Below are 25809 nucleotides of genomic sequence, written 5' to 3'. Positions count from 1 at the left end.
ATGGCTCCATCACCTTCAACACCAGATTCTCTAAGTTACCACGTTTGTCTGTGTAATGCCAGAAAGACCGTGGAGCCAGGCCTAGAGGTATGAACATTACTTTTCTAGCACATTCTATCAGACAGATCTTGATCCCAGGGACACTCCTAATTCAAGGGGGAGGAGGCTGGACAATGTGATCTAATTCTGGACTCAGAGGAAAGAGAAATAAAGAGCTAACCAGCTTCTGTTACGGCATTTATTAGGGCAAAAAACCTTTGCTGTGAAGACCTTGCTAATACCTACTCTCTAACCCGAATACTGGCTTGGTCTCAGCAAAATGTACACAGGGTAAGCTCTGAATTGGATTCTTCATACATCAAAGGATACAGTAAAACTCTTGATAGCTCAGCCTTCTCAGACATGAAGGACAGCTAACAATGCCTACAACAACAACAGAAAGCCCTGCCAATTCTCTCTGCCTTTTTAAAGGAGCTCTGAGCTTTAATTTTATTGCTTCCAGAAGCATTACAGCTTTCATGAGCCAGTGAACTAGTTAATTGGCTACAGTAATAACTGGGTCTTGAAAGGTGGCACTTAACCAAACAAATATTAAGAAACTGTGACTCTGGAGTATGAGCTTTCAAGGATGAAGGGTGTCTCATGTGTCATGGATTGACATGACCCCATAGGTGACAGTTAAGGACAAGACAGAAAACAGCATTTTAGAAAGGGAAACAATTGTAGGAATGCTTAGATTTGTCTCACATTCAGTCATTAAAACCCTAAGTTCTGACACGGCTGATTCTTTTGGCTAGAATTAAAATGCAAAAAGTAAATTATAAATAAAGGTTTCTTTGCCACTCTGTGTCTGCCCCTTCTCTCCTTCTAATGCATAGACAGCCCAAGCAAATCTAATGGAAAAAGTAATCGAGATTTCAGTTCTAATGCAGATCTTGATTTATTTTGACTTATGTGCAGAATCCAGCAAAATGATCCCTGCCTTCCTATAGAAATGAGATGTCAGCGTGGTAAGAATACATTGTCCTACCCACAGACAGCCACAGCCAGTCTTCCAATTTCACATGTGCATGCTTCAAAGGACAGTCCAGATTGGGGCCCCTTCATCAGACTGACATGCACCACGCTGTATATCCATTTCTACAGAAATAAAAGTTGAGATCCATACTGCACGTGAATTTTCCCTGGGGTTCACCAACAAGAAAGGTCTACTTTCAGGTGGTTCATAGCAACACCAATCATAGAATAAAAGTAATGTGGCAATTTTTTCAAACGAGAAAATGAATGGCATATGCCAACCTGGCTCAGATATACCGTCTGTTTTCCATTGTAGTTGGCCGCAAATCAGCTCTCAATTTTCTGCTTGTTGTTTTCTCCCACACGGCTCGCCCTGCCTCTGCCAATGATCAAGTTTGCGTTAGCCCTACTTAGTCTTGTCCCACCACCTTCCCCATCTCAGGCCACAGACATTCTAGTTGAATCCCAAAGTTATCAGAGCAGATATTTATAATACCTAAAAAGCACATATTCATATGTTGTCTTTTCCCTACATTTATCTCTCATTACTTGCAATCTTGTGTTACAGGTGTCTCTTCTCCCCTCCATTAGCACTGATAAATTGCAGTTGATTATAATTCAGTTCCTTTTCTAGGGGGTTAAGTGCAGTAAAATGAGCAGAAAAGTGGCAAACAAGACATCAACAGCCTGTAATGGCTTCTTTTTACCTCCGATATTTTCTCAGATGATTCTGCCTAAAATTCTCCAATTTGGGGTAATGAGGCAGATAGTGTGTAATATGAGAAATTGGGGTAGAAGCAGCAGATAATGATGGTGGTGACAGAGGGTTTCATGTGGATAAAAACCTAGCTCCGTGTCGAAGGCTAGTCAGGGCTAATAACCCAGGTGGTAAAATGAGCCTCTATTTAATGGCTCTGTGAGTAAAAAGAGTATTATTTTCAAGTTTACTTTTTAGAAAACAAAAAGAGCATATCTGATGGTATTATTTATAAATGAGGGACCTGGCTTCTGGGTTAAGAAATCCATTCTATCTGCAGCTCTCCCATGGCACAGGGACCTTTCACTTGGAGTCACCAACATTTTAGGGACCCTTTTCTTACATTAGAATATTGGACCTGGGTGTCTTGGGTGTCTCAATTGGTTAAGCGTCTGACTTCAGCTCAAGTCATGATCTTGCAGTCTGTGAGTTTGAGCTCCATGTCGGGCTCTGTGCTGACAGCTGAGAGCCTGGAGCCTGCTTTGGATTCTGTGTCTTCCTCTCTCTCTCTGCCCCTCCCCTGCTCACACTCTGTCTCTCTCTCTCTCTCTCTCTCAAAAATAAATAAAAACATTAAAAAAAAATCGGACACAATGTCATGGGCCTCTTGGGGCTGATAGGATCTCCAGATGTGAATCCATCTGTAAACAACCACGAAGACCACTGCCACGGAATGTGAGGGATTCGTCTCTTTATGTAAAAAAAATGTTTATCCTGAGTTTCCATTTATTAAGGGGCTTTATATAAAGAGGTTGTGACCACAATAAAATGCTCACTCTGAGGTGCATGTGGGGTGAAAGAGTTGAAATTTAGGAAGGACAAGAAATCTCTCCTGAGGCCACAAAAGGCCTGTCCTGCCGTCTCCCCCCTTCCCTCCAGGGACTGAACACACTCCCCAACCCCTAGTCCCTTTGACCCTCTCTCCCAGGACACTCCAACTGACCCCTGCCAAACAGCAACTCTGAAGACCATGCAGAGCTATTTGGTAAAGATCCTTCTGGAACCGCTCACCTTTTTAGAACTTTACTTATGCCCAACATTGTGTGGGCAACGCTTCTGACCGCTGTCTCTCCATTTCACCCTGAACTCCACACTATTGTACCACAAAATGCATAGGAGGCTCGTGGGATCCCTCCAGAGTCATGCAAAGCAGGCATTCTTCTCTTGTCTCACCAGTATGTTCCCTGGTGACATGATTGCTAATCTTGCACTCTTTTAAGACCCATCTTCACACCCACCTCCCACATTTAATGTTCTAGACTGGACTCAGACACCTACAGGAGCCCAGGAGCCTCAATTTCCTTGCTGCCTGGCCATCCTATACCTAAGGAAGAGGGCTTGATCCTTTTCCAAGGACCCACACTTTCTACCTTTGTCCCTAATCCCATCTTCACGCTGATGAAGTTTTGGGGGATGATGGTAGGGTGGTCAGAGCCAACGGCCAAGAAAGAATTCTTGAAGATGTCTTGGTGCAAAAAGGTGATTTTATTAAAGTCTGGTGATAGGACCTATGGGCAGGAAGAGCTGCACTGGGGTCGTGACAGATAACTCCTTACATACCCTCAGGTTGGGAGGGGGTCAGGAATAGAGTAGTCTTTGAGGAATTTTGGAAGCAAGGTTTCCGGGACCTTGAGGGGCTAGCCTTTGCTAGAGAAACACCATTTGTTACCATTTAGTAAAATCTCAGTCATGAGACCCTTCAGATGTATATTGGAGGCCATAAGCTTGAAGTATGATTGTCAGCATGTATCTTGGGAGAGTTGAGATAAAGGAAGTTTCCAAAGGAATTTTTATATGTTAAAATAGACTTAAAATATCCTGGGGGTTGGAAAAATATAAAGCCAAGATTCCCTTTTGCCCATAGCAAAGTGTCATCATCAGGGCAGCTGAGCTCCCAGAGGGAGGTCACTCTGCCAGTTTCAAGGACTTCTCAATGGACCATAGGCAGTAAGGAATTTAATTCTTCATTTGCCTTAGTTCCCCACATCACAATGGCAAGCACTTAAACCCCTTTCCATCTTGATGAGGGTATTAGGGCTCCACGAAACAGAGTCTATAGGTTTCTGGAGTTTAGACTATGGATAAGATTGCCTTTTTCTTGCAGTTTACTAATTATCTGTAAACTGCAGGAGACTCCTGTCCTGTAGGACTGTGATCTCTATCAGCCAACCATTTGCTTTCTTTCCTTTTCCCTGTTCTTGGGCAGCCACCAGTGTCTGAAGAATATCACACATAACCTACCTGGTTGGGGGGGGGGGGGCGCGGGGTGCTGTTAGCCTGTACTTTGCCCTCAGCTGGCCCCACGCTACCTCATCAATGCCTTCTCTGAGACTTACTTTCAACATTCCTCCTCAGTGATACCTCAAATTTCCCCCTCCTTGATACTATAGGAATCCAGAGTATGCCACCCCAAATATGCCTCTCCGGTTAAGATTTACTTTTGAGAAACAGCAGGCACAGGAGAAGCTCTGAAAATGGTATAAGTTATCCTTTGTAAGGGAAATTTACATTTATAAAGGAAATCTCCATCTGTAAGGGTATCTCCCTTTCAGTACTAGAAAGAGGAAAATAGCTCCAAGTCACAAGAGACTCTATCAATGGAGAAGACTTAAATCATAACCAACCTTTCCCTTGTTTACTATGTTTTCCTGGTCACCTCCTCTTAAGTGGCCTTCCCCACACCCTTCTTTCTTTGAGTTAGCTGAAGATAGTTATTTAAGCCTGAATTCTAAACCATCTCTTTAACCACACTTATTTCTCATATCTATGACATATACATGTTAATAAAATTGTTTGTTTTTCTTTTATTAATCTGTCTTTTGTTACAGGGGCCCCTGCCAAGAACCTAGAGGAATAGAGAAAATATTTTTTCTTCCCCTGCAATACCTTTCTATTCTTGGGTTATTCCCTACTTTAAATGAAAAGGAAAAAACCGAAATGAAGTAAAATCTCTTTCTCTGCTCCAGCTATGCTTACATAGCTTGGGTTTACTTCTCCTGCTGCCAAATGTCTTAAGTTAGACAAAACCCCTCATAATCTGTTCCTTCATTCCACCAACAAAATTTCATAGTTATCCTCTCTTCAGTAATGCTTTCTTAGACACCAAAACTTTAAAACTTCTTTTTGCTTAGGTCAGACCATCAGAATATTACATCACTTCATTACTTATTGAATTTTAATTGCTTTTTTAAATGTTTCTTGAAGAGCAATATACATAAAGTGGACAAATCATAAATGAAAAGCTCATTGAATGTATACAAACTGAACACACCTATATACCAGCACCCAGACCAAGAAACAGAACATTAGCAGAATTCCAGACTTCCTACTCATGTCTTCCTGTCACTTACTGCCCCTTCCCTCAACAAGTTAACTGCTATCCTGACTTCTGAAGCCATACAGTCCTGTTGCTTGTTTGTAAACTTCCTATAAATGGAAACATACCATATGTATTCTTTTGCATGTGTCTTCTTTTGTCCAACATTGGAATTATATGTTTATCCATATCGTTGAGCATAGTTGTAGTTCATCCATCTCGTTCCTGTAACTTATCATTGTGTGGATATGTTACAAGGTGTTATCTATTCCACTTTTGATGGGCATTCGAGTAGCTTCCAATCTGAGAGATTTTATGAATAGTGCTGCTATGAACATCCTAGTATATATCTTTCAATAAACACACGCACACATTTCTACTGAGTATACATTTAGAAATAAATGGCGGGGCAGGGGGCACAGAGTATTCCTATCTTCAGTTGTAATGTTATAGATACTGCCAGTTTCCAGAGCAGTTGTGTTGCAGGATTTTTTTTTTCACCACAATACCTGAGAATCGTTGTCTTGCCACTTCGAAGAATGAAGAGGTGGACACAAAATGAGCAGTAGGCAGAAGTTTATTACAATATAAGATTAGAAATGAAGACTAGTAGGAAAGCTCCCCTTACAGAAAGGGGACATTAGAAAGTAAATGCCTGAGGACTATAGGGGAGGGTCCTTGTTTTATAAAGCTCTGGTCAGCCCTCCCCCTTCCTTTCCCCCTTGTTCCTTCTCAAATTCTACCCTTATTGGCTGGATAGCTCTAGGTGCTGGGTTGTCCATTCCTGATTGGCTTGTTTTCATTGCACGAGGGGTGGTCTATGGCCATACTTAGGTCTTTTGTCAAATTCCTGAAGGGAAACCTGAGGGGTAGTAGGTGGGGTCTGTTACTTGTTAAGAGGAACCTTACACCTGAGGGGATTTGCTGTTGTCACACACTCCCAGCATTGTTCCAAAATAGGTGATTTTCCCCACCCAGGGACCTCAGGTGCTAATCTTTCCCTCTCTGCCTACTGAATCCTATCTTCTCCTGTCATAGTTGTAACAATTTACATCCCACTAGCAGTGTGTGAGTTTCTGGTTGTTTCATATCTTTGCCAAAACTCGGTATTTTTTTAAAATCTCTTTTATTTTAGCCATCCTGGGGGGTGTGCACCAATGATTTTTATCTATGAGATCCAGTAACCTCATCTTCCTTCAATATTTAACATTGCAGATGTCTTCCCTTACCTCATAAACTCTTTTCTTCCAGGTTCAATCTATGCTGTGCCTTGTCTCTTCTGCTGTGTCCTTCTCTTGTTTACCCCTCCCTATTTGCAGCATTGCTCTTTTTTTCTCTGCAAACTGTCTCTCTCTATAATCATGTCCTTTACTACAACTCTGGCTGTCGCCTCTGTGAATATCTCCTCTTAAGTCCCGATTCCTTCAAACCTTGACAAGGCAGTCTTCTGTTGCTTTATTCATTTATTCATCCACTTGTTACTGATCTTTTAGTACGTATTTGTTGATTGGTTGCTTACTGGGTATCAAGCAGTTTGGTAGGAAGCAGAGATATGAATTCAAATAAGAAATGGACTTTGTCCTCATTAGCTGGACTGAATTGTGTGTCTGTCTCCCCAAAATTCATATGTTAGAGCCATACTCCCCAAAGTGCTATTTGGAGATAGGATCTATAAAGAGGGAATTCAGGTTAAATAAAGTCATAAGTGTGGGGCTTTAATTCAACATGACTAGTATCCTTATAAGAAGAGGAAAAGATACCAGAAATGCTGTTGTGCACAGAGAGAAGGCCATGTGAGGACACAAAAAGAAGGTAGCCATCTGTAAGCCAAGGAGAGAGGCCACAGGAGACGCCAACATTATCAGCACTTTGATCTTGGGCTTCCAAACTCCAGAGATGTAAGAAAATGCATTTCTGTTGTTTAAGCCACCCAGTCTGGGTTATTTTGTAATGACAGCCCTAGCAAACGAATGTACCCTCAAACAGCTTACTATCCTAGGGAGACGACAAAAAGTAAACCAACATTTCTCATCCGATGTGCAATACACTGTGATAGAGGTTTACCAGGAATACTTGAAGGCATAGAGAAAGCATCAGGAAAAAAAAGATAAGGGTACAAAGTGGCATAAGACACCTTCCCCTAGGAGATATGCTTAAACTAGAGAAATCAGCAGAGATTATCTGGGCAAAAAGTGCAGGGAAAAGTATTTCACACAGAGGAACGAACACATGCAAAGCGTGGACAGCATGGCATATACAGTGAAACTAAGTAATTTCAGATGGGTGGAGGGTAGACCATGAGAGAGGGTAGAATCAAAAGATAAAACTGGAAACATACATTGAAGAGAGTCTACACCCTGCTAAGAAGAGACTGAATCAATAAGTCAAGAAATCCATAAATGTAGTGGGGTACTGCTGTTTAATTTTCTGAAAAAAATCATGTCTGAGTAAGGGATCTTATTTTAGTACCAACACTAAGGCTGCCATATGTCCTGGGTTTTCCAGGACTCTACTGATTTAAAATATTTTGCCTTATCAGACCATGTGTCAGAACACAGCCCAATTTAGGGTTAGGAAAATTTTGTTACCAGAACTTCATTCCATCCCACTCACCATATTGTTTTTTCCAAATAAATGGTGACATTGTTTCTAGTTGGTATCCTATAAAAATAATTCTGATTTGAGTTTGCAATTTGTACTTATGAATATTCAAGTGCACAATTCTGGTTAAAGTCAGAGCTGAAAAGCTGTGCTGCAGGCAACAAAAATAATCTTCTCAAAGCTACATTTATTTTAAGTAAAAAGTTGTAGCCTGAAGGCCAAAGAAAAAAGAATTAATATTTTATTATTACCTTGTTGCTTTGCTTCTAATGGAGTGATATTTTTCCTTTTTTAAAAAAGTAATTTTTTTGAATGTTTATTTATTTTTGAAGGAGAGAGAGACAGAGCGTGAGCAGGGGAGGAGCAGAGAGAAAGGGAGACACAGAATCTGAAGCAGGCTCCAGGCTCTGAGCTGTCAGCACAGAGCCCAACACAGGGCTCAAACTCACAAACGGTGAGATCATGACCTGAGCCAAAATGGACGCTTAACTGACTGAGCCACCCAGGTGCTCCTAGTGATTTTCTTTCTTTCTTTCTTTCTTTCTTTTTTTTTTTTTTTCATTTACTAAGTATTAAAGATTTGGCTATTATAATAGCATAAAGTTTAGCCACTTTGGCCAATTCAGGTGTAAGTCTCATGTATCTATGGGCTTCATATGACTCAGTCTCTGCAGAGAATCAAATGTCAGGAACCCAACTCAGCAGCCAAGAGAAAATTTGAGAGGGATTCCAAACTTTAGGTTTATCTAAGAACAATTAGTAGTTACAACTCACAACTCACAGCAGGAACACTTCTTAGAAGCTTCCTTCCTCCTTGTCTTCTGTCAATCGTGCAATTGTGCCAATGCCTCTTCCTTGCCAAGTTGCTGACATTCACCTCCTTTCTCCTACCCCAGCTTTCTTATTATGGTGATTATCTTAGTTCTTGGCTTTATTTCTACTTGTCTTGGCTCGTTATCTGCATTCTCCACAACAAAAGGACATGGAGAGCTTCACCAGACATTAAGGGACCCTTTCCCCACCATTTAATTCTCTCAACCCATGATCCTACTTCTACTTCATAATCAGTCTGGGAATTGGGAAGGCAGAGCTCAAGCACTCTTTAGAGGTTGAGGAGGATGAAATTTTATTTAAAAGCTGGTGAGAGTATGGTAGTCCCTCAAAACAAAAACAAAAACAAAATTAAGCATAGAATTTCCACATGTTCCAGCAAATCTACTTCTCAGTATATACCCAAGAGCATTGAAAGCAGGGACAGATATTTATACACCCATGTTCATAGAAGCATTAATTGCAATAGCCAAGAGGTGGAAGTAACTCAAGTGTCCACCAACATATGAATGAATAAACAAGATTTGGTATATCCATACAATAAAATATTAGTCAGCCATTAAGAAGAATACAATTCTGATGCATGCTACCATATGGATGAATCTTAAAAATATTTAAACTACATAAAATAAGCCAGACAAAAGGACAAGTAGAGTACAATTCCACTTATGTGAGGTAGCTAGAATAGCCAAATGCATAGAGACAGAAAGTAGAATAACGGCTACCAAGGACTGGGGATAGAAGGAATGAGGAGCTGTTTCATGGGTACAGAGTTTCAGTTTTGGAGACAGATGGTGGTGATAACTGCACAACACTGTGAATATACTTTATGTCACTGAATTATACACTTAAAAATGGTTAAAATGGTAAATCTTCTGCTATGTACACAATAAAATAATTTTTTTAAAAACCTCATGGGTAGGAGAGAAGAAAGTTTAATACCAGTCTCATCACACAGAAAACATTTAAGTGGGAATGTACTGAGCTCTCTATTGATTAAGTTTCTCTATTTGAGAGAGAACACACATGCACATGAGCAGAAGAGGGACAGAGAGAGGGAGAGAGAGAATCCCAAGCAGACTCCACACTGTCAGCGCAGAGCCCAACGGGGGGCTCCCACAAACCGTAGGATTATGATCTGAGCCAAAATCAAGAGTTGGACACTTAACCGACTGAGCTAAGCCACCCAAACCCCCCCAACTTCCTATTTTTGATCAGAGTAAAAATAATACTTAGTTATTCTATAAACAGCTATACGGTAAGTTGTCATTCACCTATGAAATGATACGGTCTCCTTAGTCATAAAACACTTAATTGTTGACTATCTTCATGTTGGTGTCTTTTAATGCTGTTGTTTGTGTTATACTATGTGTTTCCCAAGTACAACATTCTGAACGAAATTAGAGAGGCAATATGAACAAAATATTTTGCCTCCATCTCTACCAATAATTACAGAAATTCCAGCCACCCTACAACATATCCCTAAACAATTCTAGGAGTCCCCAAGATGAATGAGCAAAATCATCTCTCCTTTCTAGAAAACCCTTAGATTTATGGCTGAATCTCTACTACTTTTGTCAGTAAAAATTAAAAATTTTATTTTTAAGCTGCTAACAAATCTTAGGATGAATAAAGGCATGTAACACAATGCCCAAAGGTAGGAAACTCATTAAAAATGATCAAGAACTCTCTAAACCAAGATTCTTAAAATTCTAGGCACCAGTGAACCTGCTCTAATTACAAATCATCAGTTTCAGAAAATGACAAATGTTTCTGACACAAGTATGTTTAATAAAGAACTTACTTAAAATTAAAAAATTGTAAACCCCAGGTAACAGTATTTTTGAAATCCAGAGCACAATTATTCACACATGATTTGGTCACAAAGCACGTGATAACTTGGGATGTGACTTTCAAGATTGCAAGGATCAGTATGAACCATGTGGGCCAACAGCCAGGGCAGCTCTTGGGCTGGGCATAAGCCCATGTGCCATCCATAACCTCACCGTGCCATCCATGACCTCAATGTGCCATCCATGACCTCTGCATCTTTAGCCACATCACAACTGCACAGTGATGACTGTATTTTTAAATGTTTTTGTGAAAATCTGAGCATCACCATGAAATCATGAAGTAGGAGTTGCATACCATAGTTTCTCCATAAGTGAAAAATCCAGATTTCAGGAGATTGAAGTATCTTGCCCAATGTCCCACAATATCAAATCCAGATATAAAACAAGACTTTCTAGCTTAATCATTCATTAAACTAATATGCAATGAGTACTTACTATTGTCAGACACTGTTCTACACTCCTAGGATACATCAATTTAAAAACAAAAGAAATGATGCCCACTTCCATGGAGTTTATATTCTGATAGAAAAATGTACTGGTTATAATTTTAAATAGAGTAGTCAAGATAGGCTTCCTTGAGAAGAAAACATTTGAGTAAATACTTGAAAGGAGGTGAGGGAATCAGCAGTATAAATATCTCTAGGACATGAGTCCAGTCAGAGAGAAAAGACAGAGCTGGAAAGCACTAGTCCAGAAATAAATAATACTGGTGGGGGGCTGAGGGTTGGTAGGCAGCGAAGATGATGAAAAAATAACCCATTAACACATATTTTGGAAGTAGAGTTGATTTATCTCACTGATAAATTGGATGGATGACTTACATTTTCTCCAGAAGGTGTTGAGATGATTTTTGGAACAGATTCAAAAGACACTAGCTGAGGACACTTGATGGAACATCAGCAATGAATCCAGACTCAGACCAACATTGGGTTTATGGCTGAGAGAAAGAGTAAGGAATCATCTTGGGCTGGAGCAGAGTGAGGTGGCAGTCACAGAGACCAGAGGGTAACAAAGGTGAGACTGTGGAGCCTTGTAGATCATGAGAAGCACTATGGCTTTTACTGTAAGGAAGATGAGGAGCCAGTAGAGAGCTTCAAAAGAGGAGGAGAATAATCTACTTTGGGTTTTAATAAAGCTGCTAGATTGATAATAACTTATCCAGGACAAGGATGGAATAGGAAAGCCAGCAGAAGGTTATTGTGGTAATCCAGGCTTGAGATGAAGATGGCCTGGATCAAGGTGTTGGCAGCAGAGATGGTGACAAGGACCAGAATCTGGATGTATTGTGGAGACAAAGCCAACAGAATATGCTGAGGGGTCAAATGTGTGGTATAAAAGAGGGGTTGTGTATGTGGTGTGAGAGAAAGAGAAAGAGAGGAATCAGGGGTAGCATTAAGTAACTGGAAGCATGGGATTGCCAAGCACTGAGGGAAATGATACTAAGGAGATGGGTCTGGGGAGGAGAGACAGGAGGTCAGTCTAGACAAGTTGAGTGAAAGATGTCCCCCAGGAGGAGATGTCGACAAGTCTGTAGGACTACAACTCTGGACTTCAGGAGACACTGTTTGGTTAGGACATGAACTCCGGGTGCTCATCCCAGCTTCATGTCCATCCCACTTCCACAGCTTGGACTTCTCCAGGATGAGAAACACAGTAGTCAGGTTAAATCTTCAGTACCTTCCTGTTGCCCTCAAAATCAGTACTTGCCTGGGGTGCCTGGGTGGCTGAGTCGGTTAAGTGTCTGACTCTCGATTTCCACTCAGGTGATGACCTCACGGTTCATGAGTTCAAGCTGTGAGTGCAGAGCCTGCTTGGGATTCTCTCCCTCTATCTCTGCCCCTCCCCTGCCCATGCTCCCTCTTCTCTCTTTCTCTCTCTCTCTCAAAATAAATAAATTAATATTAAAAAAAGAATTACAAAAACAATTAAAAATCTGTACTGTCCTTATTTCCAAGAAGCATAACCAGTAATCCTGCATTTTACCTACAGGGATTCTTAATCAAGGGCCTCCTTGCCCGATGTCATATAGCAGAGACCCCATTACAGAACTTCAGGCAAAAGATGCAACTTTGTGTAAGATGAAACTTAAAAAACTGGCTTTGTAATTTCTTGAATATGGCATCATTTCTCTAATATCTGTAGTATATTTCATCATTTTTCCCTACTTTACCAGAAGGATGCATTTTTTAATATATTCTTGTAGGAGAATTTCTTTAAAGTCTGGGGAAAACCATAAGTAGCTGAGTGATCCAAAAAAGCCACACTCAATGCACCTAAATAACCTCGTCTTTGGTTAACAATGAATTGATGCCAGTGGAATGATATTTAAAATTTTTTTTCCTATAAATGTGACATATGCATCCCTGTGCATCAGCATACGCTCGGCTGAAAACATTTCAATGAATGACAAGTTGATTGGCCCCAATTTGAAAAGCATAGTGTATAGAAACATAATTTTGGGGGTGGCCAACATTATGACAGATACTATATTCTGCTCATACACAGAACTTGTTTGAACTGTTTGGGGAATTTTGATAGCCTGTGAATGCTTTCCACAAAGAAAATTGGCAAGATAGGAAAGGGAGGAAAAGAATGAAATGGAATTAACAACTGTTGGGCAACTACTATCAGCCAGACATTATTCGAGAGAAAATGGTGGGGCGAGAGATTGATTGATAATTATTGTTTTTACAACCGAAGACAACAGAATGGTAGTGAATGGAGAGAGCAATGGCTTTGCAATGGAGAGCCCTAGCACAGATCCCAGCTTTGTCTCTTACTGTGAGACCTGTCACACTAACGATGTCACTTCTCTGACCTTCAATTTTTATATCTATAAAAGGAGGACAACAATAGATAGTTTCTAGGTAGTTGTGAGAACTGATTTTATTTGTATTCATACACACACACACACACACACACACACACACACAGCCCAGCTTAGCTCGAACTTTATTACAAATGGGGCATTAGGGGAGGATGTGATGTGAAAGGTACCTGAACTATTCATTAGGATACACAGATGCTTTAGATAATCAAAGAAAGAGCACTGGTCACTTCTGCTAAGATGCCATACAGGGTCTGATTGATTCACAGGCTCAGATACTCAAGGGCCACCTGGGTGGCTCAGTGCGTTAAGCCTCTGACTCTTGATTTCGACTCAGGTCATGATCTCATGGTTTGTGAGATCAAGCCCCATATCAGGCTCTGTACTGCTAGCATGGAGCCTGCTTGAGATTCTCTCTCTCTCCCTCTCTCTCTGCCCCTTCCCTGCTTGCATGCACCGTGCACTTTCTCTCTCTCAAAATAAATAAATACACTTAAAATAAAGAGCTCAGATACTTGAAAGGATAAACAGGATGCAGCAGAGATCCCCCCCTCTACAGTATACATCAGTATAATGTGGCTACAGTATAACATCAGCCACACCAAGACACTCTTCTGTGGTCTTCTCATTCAGTTTACTGAGCTTATCTCAAAAGCTGTGGCCCTGTCACTTAAAAGCCACCAAAATAATTACGCTAGAAAGTAAGATATAGGAGTGAAAAACACATCTTGATTCTTACAAAGAACCTAGAAGATATTTTTTTCAACAATTTCCTATCAATATACATTTGGCCTCATATTAAAGAGAGCAAGAGGTCTGTTCAGCAAAACTGCTGACTCGTAAGGAATCGGAATCCCTTTATTATTTTCATTTTCTTCGACCTGCTGTGAATAACCATAAGGATGAGGGCCAGTTCCAAATCCTGATCCCAAATAAAAAGTTCAGGAGAATGGATGGCATATGGAGGCTGGGGATTAAGCAGGAAGGGGAGATGACCAGAACTAACCCCTGGAGACAGAAGGGAGGTAGGCTGAAAGGGAAGGAAGTTTGGCTTTCCAATATGATCTCACGGGGACCTTAACTTTCAAATGAGAACCGTGCCTCTCATTTGCTGTGTAAGCACATATCGATTGGGTTTTTCAGATTGGCTCTGTGAGAAATTCTATGGCACTTTTAGAAGTAAAAATGGGTAGATCAGCTCCTTTTCAATTGAATTTGCCATCAGAGCCAGAAGAAGATATAAGAAATAATAAGTAAGGGGGTGGGGAGGACTTTTCTTCAAATGTGTTATACTGGTCTTCACTTGCATAACAAAATCATCTCAAAAAATAGGTTTATATTAGCATCTGTATAAGGAGAGCTAAAGAAAGACAAGAGAAGTACAAAATTGCAGTGTACTTGTTGAATGTGAAGTGCTTTTGTTTTCTTAAATCTGAGCTACACCAGGCAAACCTCACTGGGGAATATGGGGCCAATGCTGTAGGCTTAGGAGGACATTCACGTGACCCATGCAATGGCACAGGCTGAGAGTAGATAAAAGCCCAAGGCCATGCACCTGCAGGCACACCTGGGGAGTAGTGTCATGCAATAGAGTCAAGGTCAAGGACAAAGAGCTATGTGCAAGTGTTGAAGCTTAACAGCAACCAGAGGAGATGCTGGAAACTTGGTCTCTACATGGAAAGGCCTCTGCCTCTGACGCATGGCCTCAAGTGGCCTCCTGCCTGGAAGAGAGAAAGGGCACATCGGCCAGCCCTGCCAGGGGTCTTAGAGAAGAATCTTTGCCCTTGGTTCAGTTTTCCTTGGAGTCCTCTTTCCAGTCTCTTTTTGTCCTCAGAGGACTAACAGTCAGAGGTAAAATCTGGTGTAAACAGAGAGGACAGGAGCCACATTAGCAGAGATCCTCCAAGTATTCCATGTAACTCACAGTACTCCAGCCCTGCTCCCCAGGGCTTTCCCTATACCTGGAGCAACCCCTGAGGGGCAGGAGAGGCAGTCACACCTCTTCTGGGCTGGGGGAGGGGGTTGTCTTGGTGAGGAGAGCAATGTGTACTTTTCATCTAGCACATCTGGCTATACACACAGATTTCTATGCTTTCCCAATTTTTTACCACACACATATTATTTTGACATCACCAAACTACAATAAGTGACATAAAAATAAAGACTAAGAGCTAAAATACTTAAAGCCTAAAGTATAGTTACTTTACGTCACTTATGTGGTTTACTACACTCCACAGGTTTTCAGATTAGCATCCCTCCCACTGCTTCTAAAAGTGCCACTCATAGTTCATTATAAAATATTCATTTACTCCCCTTGGGCTCTGGAGCAGAGACATCTGTCTTAATATTAGCAAATCCCTTCAGTTAAAAGTAGTTGCTTTTGTCTTGTTCTACTTAAACCCACTTTAAGCAAATATCGAAAACTATTTTTTAAGTTTAAAGATGTACAGGTGGGTATATACCCAACAGAGTTGCAAGCAGGTTCTCAAAGAAACATTTGTCCACCCGTGTTCACAGCAGCCCTATTCACAATAGCCAAGAGATGGAAGCAACCCAAATACCCACTGGCAGATGGATGAATAAACAAGATGTGGTCTAGCCATATACCTCTAGGCTATTATCCAGCCTTAAAAAGGGAGGAAATTCTGACACATTCTACACCATGGATGAAACTTGAGGACATTATGCTCAGTAAAATAAGCCAGGCACAAAAGGAAAAATACTTTATGATTCTACTTCCATGAACTATCTTCAATTGTCAAAATCATAGAGACAGAAAGTTGAACAGAGGTTGCTGGAGGTTGAGGGTAGAGAAAGAATGGGGAATTGTCATATAATGGGCACAGAGTTTCAGTTTTGCAAGATGAAGAGTTCTGGAGATTCAACTCATGACAATACGAACCTACTTGACACTAGTGAACTGTACGCTTAAAACTGGTCAAAGATGGTGATTTTGTATGTATTTTACCACGATTAAAACAATGAAATACGCAGAGCACAATATATTTATTAGATGAAAAAGGCCTTGAGAAGGAAGTGAAATTTCAGGAGATAATCCTTGACAAAGAGTGGGGTTGGGGGCTGGGAGTCTTTGGAAGGGATTTCAAAGCAAAGGCAGCAGCATTCAGAAATCCATTCAGAGTTCATTGACATGCCCCCAGTGGCTTAGGGACACATGGAGGGCTGGCACTAGGACTAATGTGAATGCATGCACAGCAGAACACTGGGTAGGTCTAGAATATGGGAGACCTGAGAGAGTTAGGGTCTTGATGCTAAGGGCACAGTTTTGGGTATGGATGGACACAAAGGGTAATAGTGAGCCACCATGGGGATTTGACAAGAGAGGTGGCACTGTCGGAGCAGCAGGTCAGAAAAATGAATTTGGCAGCTACACAAAGGGTTGACTGCAGGGGAGCCATGCTAGAAGCAGGGAAGCCAGTGAGGAATGGGTTGTAATTATTGGTCTTGGAACATAAGCATTTCCTTGCCATTAAATTGGTCTTACCACAATAAGTCACAGTATTTACCCAGTCCTGTGATAAAATGGCTCAGTATTTTACAGTAAGAAGTCTCCAAGGAGACTTCAGTATTCACATCCCAACAGATGCAAAAGGAAAATATTGAGGAAAGGGAGCCTTAAAGAGAAAAAAAAAATGAAGGAGAAATATAAAGACTAACATATCAGGGAAAGAAATTGCAAACCCAACTGATTTGTTTCAGAGAACAATCAACATTCTTTTCTTCAAAAAATAGTTGGACTAAGGGCACCTGGGTGGCTCAGTTGGTTAAGCGTCCAACTTCAGCTTGGGTCATGAACTCGTGGTCTGTGAGTTCAAGCCCCACATCAGGCTCTGTGCTGACAGCTCAGAGCCTGGAGCCTGCTTCCAATTCAGTGTCTCCCTCTTTCTCTGTCCTTCCCCTGCTCTCACTTTGTCTCTCCCTCTCAAAAATAAATATTTAAAAGAATAGCTGAAATATTTAACTCTAGCAAAAAGCAATTTATTAACATTTCACACGTTAATGAGCATTTCTTCTGAAGACTGTTGACTAACCAAGAACCCTAATGAGAGAGAAGAGCGTGCACAAGTGAAAAAGCACAGAGGAAAGAAAGCACTGAACATCTCATGGATGAGTGAAGATCCCATCCCCAGTGGAATGTAGAGTATGAGTGAGTGAGAGGCAGAGGGAAGTATGTGTGTGTGTGTGTGTGTGTGTGTGTGTGTGCGCGCGCACGCGTGCCCACGTACATGCGTAATGCACATACACACGTGCGGGTGCTCAGAGCTGGTGGGTGCATATGGTGGGAAACATAGATAAAGACAAACAGAGAATGTAATGGCGCTGAGTTACATACAGACTTTATTGTCAAAGCTATTTGCTGGCAAGAATGAGCTCATGAAAGATCATGAACGAGGCTAAAAATGAACTTATATTTAAACCTCATGTCAGGAAACTTTGTTTGACTCTGGGACAGATAACTTAACCTCATGGAGTCTCAATAAATACACGTCTAAAACAGTATGAACATACTTAATGAAAGTGTTCTGAGGATTAGAAATAATGCAGAGAAAGTGCCTGGAATAATGCCTGACACACAATAAGTACTTAAAAAAAAACAATAAAATGAAAATAGGATTGTATTATTTATATGTGTCTATACAAAATATTCTTATTAGTGATTGTTTCAAGGAAGCCTACTTAGGCACATACCCTTACAACAGCATACATTTATTGAGCATCTATTATATGCCAAATGCTAGGTACTAAAAGGATACGGCAAGATCTCTACCCTACAATTAGATGTAACCTGACATATTTGTATATTAACTCTCCAAAGCCTCATATATTGTTAACAAGGTCAAGTGCACAAGTGAAAATCCCAGTTGATGGAGGATGGGAGAACCCTGAAAGCAGGCCAGAGCACCCAGGCCAAGGTGTGAGTCAGACTGTGGAAGTGCAGAGCTGCCCCCTACTGGAAGGAGGACTTGATGACCAAGAAGTCTTAATTTTCCAAGGCCAAGATAGGCTTCCCAGATTGCTCAGCCTTACTACTTACTACAGAGGGAAAGCAAAGGAAAAGCAAGGTGAAGAAGTATGTTCTTGGATGAGGTCATGGGCAGCCAGCTGGAAGGAAGGGGAGGAAGGACAGCTGCTGGTCTTCCCTTTGCAGGCATAAGCCATATTATACCAAACCAAAAGCAAAGATCCAGACTCCTTATAAAAGCAAAGATCCAAAGCACTGAGAGTGCCTTTGCCAGAACAAGAGGATAAGTGTGAAAAGAGTGAGTCTCCCCACCTGCACAGGCCAGCCCACATCACTACTTTGATCTCATGTTGCAAACAGATATTCAGCAACCTCCGACGTCCTCTGACATGAACCATTTTCCATTCAGCCAGCCATGTTTACCCCAGCTACACACGGCCACCTCTCATGTCAGATACCCCCACCTCCATCAGAGAAGGTAGGACGTAGACATAGAATAACATGTAATTTCACATGGAGCTGCTCAGGGGATATTAACCTTAGGTTGGTTATCAAGGGAAGTCATAGAGATGAGGCCTTCAAATAGGCCTCAAAAGTACTCACAGACAAGGTGGAAGAATGAGGATCGCCCTAGGAGATTAGTGGGTTCGTGTGGAGGAGCAGGGGGACAGAGAACAGAAGAGCAGGTCAGGAGTCAGTTCCCAAAGATGCAAAATGCCAGGCCCACTCTGTGAACAGTGGGGTTCTTCATGCAGAAAGTAGAATTGAAGAAATATTCATTGGGCAATTTCAATCCAAGTTGCCCCATTGGAATTCTCTTCTCCCTCCCCATTCCATATCCTCTTCCGTTGATTCATATCGCCCTTAATAACACCACCCACCAGTTTCCCTACATAGAAACTTGGAGTCATCTTAACATATCCTTGTCCCTCATCTAAGCAGACATTATCTCCTATCTATACTGCCTTCTGTAAATATTTCTCAAAATCCTCTCCTCTCCATCCCTGCTACCACATTCCTAATTCAGGCCCTCATTATCTCTTGGTCATCTTGCCTCAAATCATAACCATGATACTATATACTCACACTATTTTCCAGCTCCTCATTGTTTTCATGAAAAAGTCCTTGGTTTGTTACATGAGACCCTTGGTGGTCTAGTACTTACCTACACCCCCTGGCTCACTTGTCATTCCTCCTTCTACATCACTTATTCTCTAGCCATATCAAACTGCCTATTTGGGCCAGACTATTTCATATCTCAGGACCTTTGCATGTGCTATTCCATCTGCTTTGACCTCAATTCTATTCTCTACATGTCCTTCAGCCACCTAATATTTACTTACTCCTTCCTGGAGACAGCAGTTCAGGCACAAGCACGACCTCTTACATGAAGCTCCTCTGACAGCTCAGGCTGATTTCATAACCATCTTTTCTCTTTCCTTGGTACTCCACTGCCTTTATTATAGTACACATCATACTGGATGGATTGGCCTTAGGTGTCTGTTTCCCCCATTCAGCCATTTTATCCAGCCCTATGTCCCCAACACCTACCAGAATGCTAGGTTCAAAGTAGATGTTTAATAATTGTGTTGCATTTATTTTATTTATTTTTTTTTTATTTTATTTTTGGGACAGAGAGAGACAGAGCATGAACGGGGGAGGGTCAGAGAGAGAGGGAGACACAGAATCGGAAACAGGCTCCAGGCTCTGAGCCATCAGCCCAGAGCCTGACGCGGGGCTCGAACTCACGGACCGCGAGATCGTGACCTGGCTGAAGTCGGACGCTTAACCGACTGCGCCACCCAGGCGCCCCTGTGTTGCATTTAATACAAGAAGAACATAAACAAATGCTAAAAATCTGTGCCAGACACAGAGAAACTTGGGACTCTTGAGATTTTATAACCTGAGCATTCCTCTGAATGGAAACTTCCAAAAGCAAAATGAAGCCATAACTAGGTAACTGGGAAAGAAGTTTTGTTGAGGTCCAGGTGAGTTGGCCCATTATGTATAATGACTTGTAGGGTCAGATTATAAAGGTAGAGACATTTACGTGCCTGTGTATATGTGAGTTCATTTTATTCTTAAGGTACTCTGCCTTGCTGGACTTAGCATGGTCCTCAAGTATTTAATTCTGGCATATATAAGGGAGTTGAAATTATCTTGCAGAAAACCCAAGATGTCTTCTCAGTATCTTTCATCTGACCAAACTGGTGCCCCCATTGAGCCTTTGCTCCCACCTCTGCCACCAAATGCCCTTCTCATCCTTGGATGTGGAAGTACACCAGAATGTTAGGACAGATCTTCCCCTACCAGGCAGGGCTCTGAGCCATCCTGCTGCTTGCACCCTGCATTGCCTCAAGTGCTTGAAAATGAACCCAGAAAGACAAGCAGAGGGCAAACAGAACACAAATATGCACCTATAAAAATAGCCCTGTAATAACAGCCGCCCATGCACTAGATGGGAGCATGAACAGATGGCGATGTCTGTCTAATTTTCCAATCCCTGAGGTTGTACCTCTTTGCTTCCCTTCCATCTCTTTTCCTGGAACATGGTTTTGGCAGGCAGTGGGTCCCTTGGAATCAACAGAATCCTTCAAAGTCATTCCAGAATGCTACAGTAATCGAGGCCAACCTACACGCTACCCAGAATCAGAAACCCAGAGTTACAGACATGAGCCATGCCCAAAAACACATCAGTGACCTTGACAGGTTATCCCTTCATTTTAACAAAGTATATTAGTTGATCAAATGTTCCTTTTTAGAGTAAAGCAGAGGAACTTGGGCTCAGATGAAAGTCAAAATGGGCAATGTTGTTGATTGTCCGCTGAGTGCCCGGGCACAGACAGGTCATGCCGTCTCACTCCTGCCCCTGCACTGGCTCCTGGAGGCCTTCTACCAGGGCACCACTTGTGGCTACTTTCCTTACTTACTAAAGAGTCTGGAACTTTGGGAAAACATTGTCTAAAGCTGATCTTCTGTTTGGGTGATCCCCAGAACAGACTACCAGTGTCCTGGCAGTTATTAATGTGTATAAATATTTTACAATTGCTGACAATATTTTCAAATCACTCAGACTTCTTTTTTAATTCTATTTTGATAGCATCCTCTATAAATCCCCCAAGTCCAGTAACTTAAAGAGATAGAATTTTAAAGTTTTGCAAACAAAATATTTCATATATTTCTAAATGTTTAATTTTCCTTATCATAGTTATGTAAGATAAAGGAAGTGTATGTAATATTTGCACCAAGCCCATATTGATGCCTCCAAAGGCACTTCAGGTGACCCCAGTGTTCCATACCAATATCGCTTTCTACAAATACCATGAGGTGAATAAATATGGTAGGTAACACGGAAAATCAGGCTTAATATGTTAAACATTTATTAAGCGCTTACTAAACGTTGTACTAGGCCCTCCAGGGGGATGACACTGATAGGACATCATCCTACCCCTGTCCACACAAAGCTTTCCATCTAATGAGAGATAAACAGCTAACTCTAGGGCCTAACAGGTAGGGGTACACTTACAGAGCATATGCAAAGAGCTTAATGTTCTTCATTTCACTTAATCCTCAACACAGCCCCTCTAGTTTGGATATCATCACCTTTCCAGAGGTGGGAATATTGAGGCGCTAGGAGATTCAGTGACTTGCCCAAGGCTCCACAGAGTAAAGTACCAATTTTGCATGACTATGGAGGCAAGAGGAGAAACGAAAAGCTGATTTATGAGGCTGTAGCAGCCCAGGTAAAAGACCGTGCTGGCCTGGACTAGGTGGAAGCAGTCAAGGCAGAAGAAGGAGCGGTCAGCTTCGGGATATATTCAGATGGTAGGTTCTACCAACTTCCTGGTCTGCTGAGGAAGAAAAGGAGCTAAGAGCCTAGGATGAAGGGTGGATTCTACACACCTAAGATGAAAAGATTGACAGTGAGACCAGACGTTCTCCAAAAGAGGGCAGTGACCAGCAAGCACTGTGGAGGAGTAAAAATCTGCAAGTTACTCAGGAAGCAAGGAAAACTTCAACCCAAATGAGAGTGTCACTTGAGAGGAAAGTTTTCACTGAGAGCCAGGAGGAAATGGATGAAGCATCTGTGACTAGATTAAGAGTGAATGTGAAGTTATTTGCAATTAAGTAAAGGTTACGAAGAGTATAGTGGGAAAGGTTAGGAGGGAAACAATCACATCTGGTTCAGGGAGAAGGGAACAGAGCCACAGGGACTGGGACTTTGGAGAGGATGATGAATGGAGGAGCATTTTTCAGTTTGGGTGAAAAACACGGATGAGTCATGGGGAAAATAACTGGCCTAGAAATTTCCACAGAACTGAGCCTGGAAGTAAGTCTCTGATGGATTGAGGTCTCTGATGGGTTGAAGGACTTGGACCTCTCTGGAACAAGCCAGCTGCTCCTGGAAATCCTAGACCAGGTGGGCTGGCAACAAGACTGTTTGGTTCCCAGGAGCCTCACTGAGTGCTGGAAATAGCATTAGCTCCAGATTGATGGGAGGCCTTTCTGGATGGAATCCTTTACGGCTTGTCTTAACTGTGACTCCGAGGGAATAAATGGAAAATGGCATCATTGATTTTAAAATAACTCTAGGTGAGATAGTTGCCTGTACTTTGTTTCCCTTTATTCAACTCCCACTCCTCAACTAATAACCACCCACTGCACTTCACTCAAATAGGTCTGGCCCAGTCCACTAGTGATTTCCATGTTGCTGGATCCTATTGGCATTTTCAGCCTTTATATTATTTGACATTTCAGTCCTACTGACCAACCTTTGTCGTGAAACACTTTCTTCCTTTGGATTTCCACAGTCACACCACGCTCTCCTGTTTGTGTTCCTACACTCCTCTGGCCACCCATTTGTTCTGTCTCTAAAATCCTCATTTACTTAGCCTTTAAAATGTTGGGCTTCCTTAATCCTTGATTGTAGGCCTTCTACCCTTCTTACTTTATCTTGTGTCTATAGGCCATTTTATTCAGATCCATGGTTGCAATTGCCTGATATAGAAGACATGTGAAAAATGCTACCAGAGTGTTCAGAGGTGTGCATGCCTGAGGCACATGGGAGGTTGCTTGCCTTGGGTCATTGCTACCCAGATGGTAAATTCAGCCTTAGGGCAGATAATGAAGCCCAAGGAGAGTATTTATATAGAGAGAAAAGAGAATCTAAACTAGAACTCTGGGAAAAAATATTCACAGGATTGGAAGATGAATAAGCACCAAGTAAAAGTAATTGCTATTATCATTCATCACCATTACTATTATTCTACAAGTAAGTGCTTGTTTGTATATTTCAAGATCTGTGTTTACTACCTACACATTAACTTTTTAATAGCACTTCTTACATTCCACCCAGAATATTCATGCCTACTTTTCACTCAGTAGACCACCAGGCTTTGTTTGGTTCATCAATTCAATCCAGCATCAGTAATTTTTACTGATTGCCTTTAAGATGCATGGTAATGTTTAAAGCACTATAATCCATCTCTATAATGGAGTACTGCAATATTCCTACTACTTACTATTGTCAACTTTTCCATCAGCATCAATTAGAAAAGACACAAAGGGGGTGTTTGGGTGGCTCAGCCAGTTGAGTGTCTGAGTCTTGGTTTCGGCTCAGGTCATGATCTCAGGGTTGTGGAATCAAGCCCTGCATCAGGCTCTGTGCTGAGAGTGGAGCCTGCTTAAGATTCTCAATCTCTCTCTCTCTCTCTCCCTCCGCCCCTCTTGCTCTCTCTCGCTTTCAAAAGAAATTTTTTTTTTAAAAAAAGAAAAGACACAAATGAACCATAGCTTTATCAATTATTTTATCAAGGGAACAAGTATAGAAGCATCACTTGCAACTGTTCGACAATCATTATTTCATGCACTAAAAGGAGTACGTTCTACTTTTCTTTTTTCAAAAAATAAAATACAATAGTTTTACAATTCATTTAATAGTAACTGGTAATCATCAAATTAGCAATGTTTATCTTCAAAAGTTATTTCACCAGCTGTGCTGTCATTTCCCAAGGATGATCATATAGATGGAGTCACAGACATTTCCCACATAAGATGCATCATATAAATCAGACTTGGTTTATCATGAGCATTGATAAAACCAGACCTAGGGAAAGAACTAGATCTCGGGACACATGCATGGTCTTAATACAGGGAATGTTTAGCCTCCCCTGATTATTACAAAATCAGAACAAGAATATTCGTGGAGTACGTTCTACTTTTTAAAAAATCCTCCATACAGCCAACTGTCATGCATACACAAGGCAGTTATCCTCAGTGTGCTTCTGACAAGCTTGCTGCTAAGCTTACTGACCTTCTCTAATGAATTACTGTTTTGTTGTTCTCTGCACTCTTCAATTCCAAAGTCAAACACACATTTCCTCTATAGTCCACCTCTCCATTTCCATTTATCTGCAGGCTGTCTGCAGAGACAATCCACCAGAAAGAGGACAACACTCACCTTGGAACCAGAAGGCATGGGTCCAGGTTTTAACTTATAATTTAATCAATTGTGCACAAAATCTGATTTTCCTCATCTTTATGTCTGTGTGAATGATCTTACACTCCTTCCAAACTCCCTCCAATAACAGGTGGTAAAAGTATTACCATTAGGAAAAGCTTTGGAAACCCAAGCACAGCCATTGTCCTTTCTCAGTGGAAAGTTTAGGAGACAGTCATCTGTTCTCAGTAGCTTTATGGTGTGGACTGTGGAGACCTGCCTCACAGAAGCCACTATTAATTGATTATAAGTGCATCTGAAGAATATTAGAAACACTCAGCTTCAGGTCTAAACCTAAAGACACATTCCATCCAATTGGATACTCAATATTGCCCCAGAATATAAGGAGGGAAGGGGTCATTCTTTCCAATTTGCAGATGAGGAAAGAGAGGCTCAAGGCTTAGCAAACACACCAAGATCACTCAGCTAGGAAATGGCCAAACTAGGACCTTTCAACTTTTCTAATTCCTGGTTGTTCCCCTTGTGACACCTTTAACAAGAAGGAACAAAGCAGTGCACATATCCCTTCTCAGTTCAAGGAATGACAGCTTAATGACCCAAGAGAGTTAATGTACCTCCCAAAAGATTCATTTCTCCCTGACTTACATTGAAAGAGGTTCATTCTACATTCTCATAAATTGATTTAAAACAATCAGGAGAAGGCTCATTAAAATTCACTACACAATAAAAATAAAATACTTAGCGGTCATATGTAACCACACATTTTGTAGATATTGACAATGAGCCATCAAGAATTTATTTCATAGATGGCTATTATAATTATTTCACAACATAGAACACCTAGACTAGACAGGCTCCTTTTTTGTTGGAAAGAGAGGTTTTAAAGATCAATTTAACAATACTACTTTCAGTGTGAGAGTTCCGAGCCTCAGTCCAGTGGGACGCATTCTTGAAGTCTTGCACATTTAATTTACAATGAGCTTCAACAAATTGTACTCTTTAGCTGTGTCATGTGATAGAGGTCACACACACCTGCTGAAGCTTAGTTGCAGACAGACACTATCCAGCACATTCTAGTCATTTCTAGTATGAGACACAGACGACTCCAAATTTACAGTAATTAGATGTTGACAATCTCTTTGACTCAGTGAAATGAAACACTA

At 41.3% G+C, this 25809-nt stretch overlaps 1 non-coding gene across 1 annotated transcript; it reads right to left on the bottom strand.

The window, feature by feature from the left end:
* Nucleotides 1–24263: 24263 nt before the first annotated feature.
* LOC125934221 (small nucleolar RNA SNORA72) lies at nt 24264–24392 on the bottom strand. The gene has a single exon (XR_007461269.1). It is a non-coding gene; the product is annotated as a small nucleolar RNA SNORA72 (small nucleolar RNA).
* Between the last annotated feature and the right edge of the window lie 1417 nt (nt 24393–25809).

The sequence above is a fragment of the Panthera uncia genome (assembly GCF_023721935.1).
Source record: "Panthera uncia isolate 11264 chromosome A1 unlocalized genomic scaffold, Puncia_PCG_1.0 HiC_scaffold_16, whole genome shotgun sequence".
NCBI classification, from domain to species: domain Eukaryota; kingdom Metazoa; phylum Chordata; class Mammalia; order Carnivora; family Felidae; genus Panthera; species Panthera uncia.
Note: the sequence above shows the minus strand (reverse complement) of the source record. Positions and strands in the feature narration are given on the sequence as shown.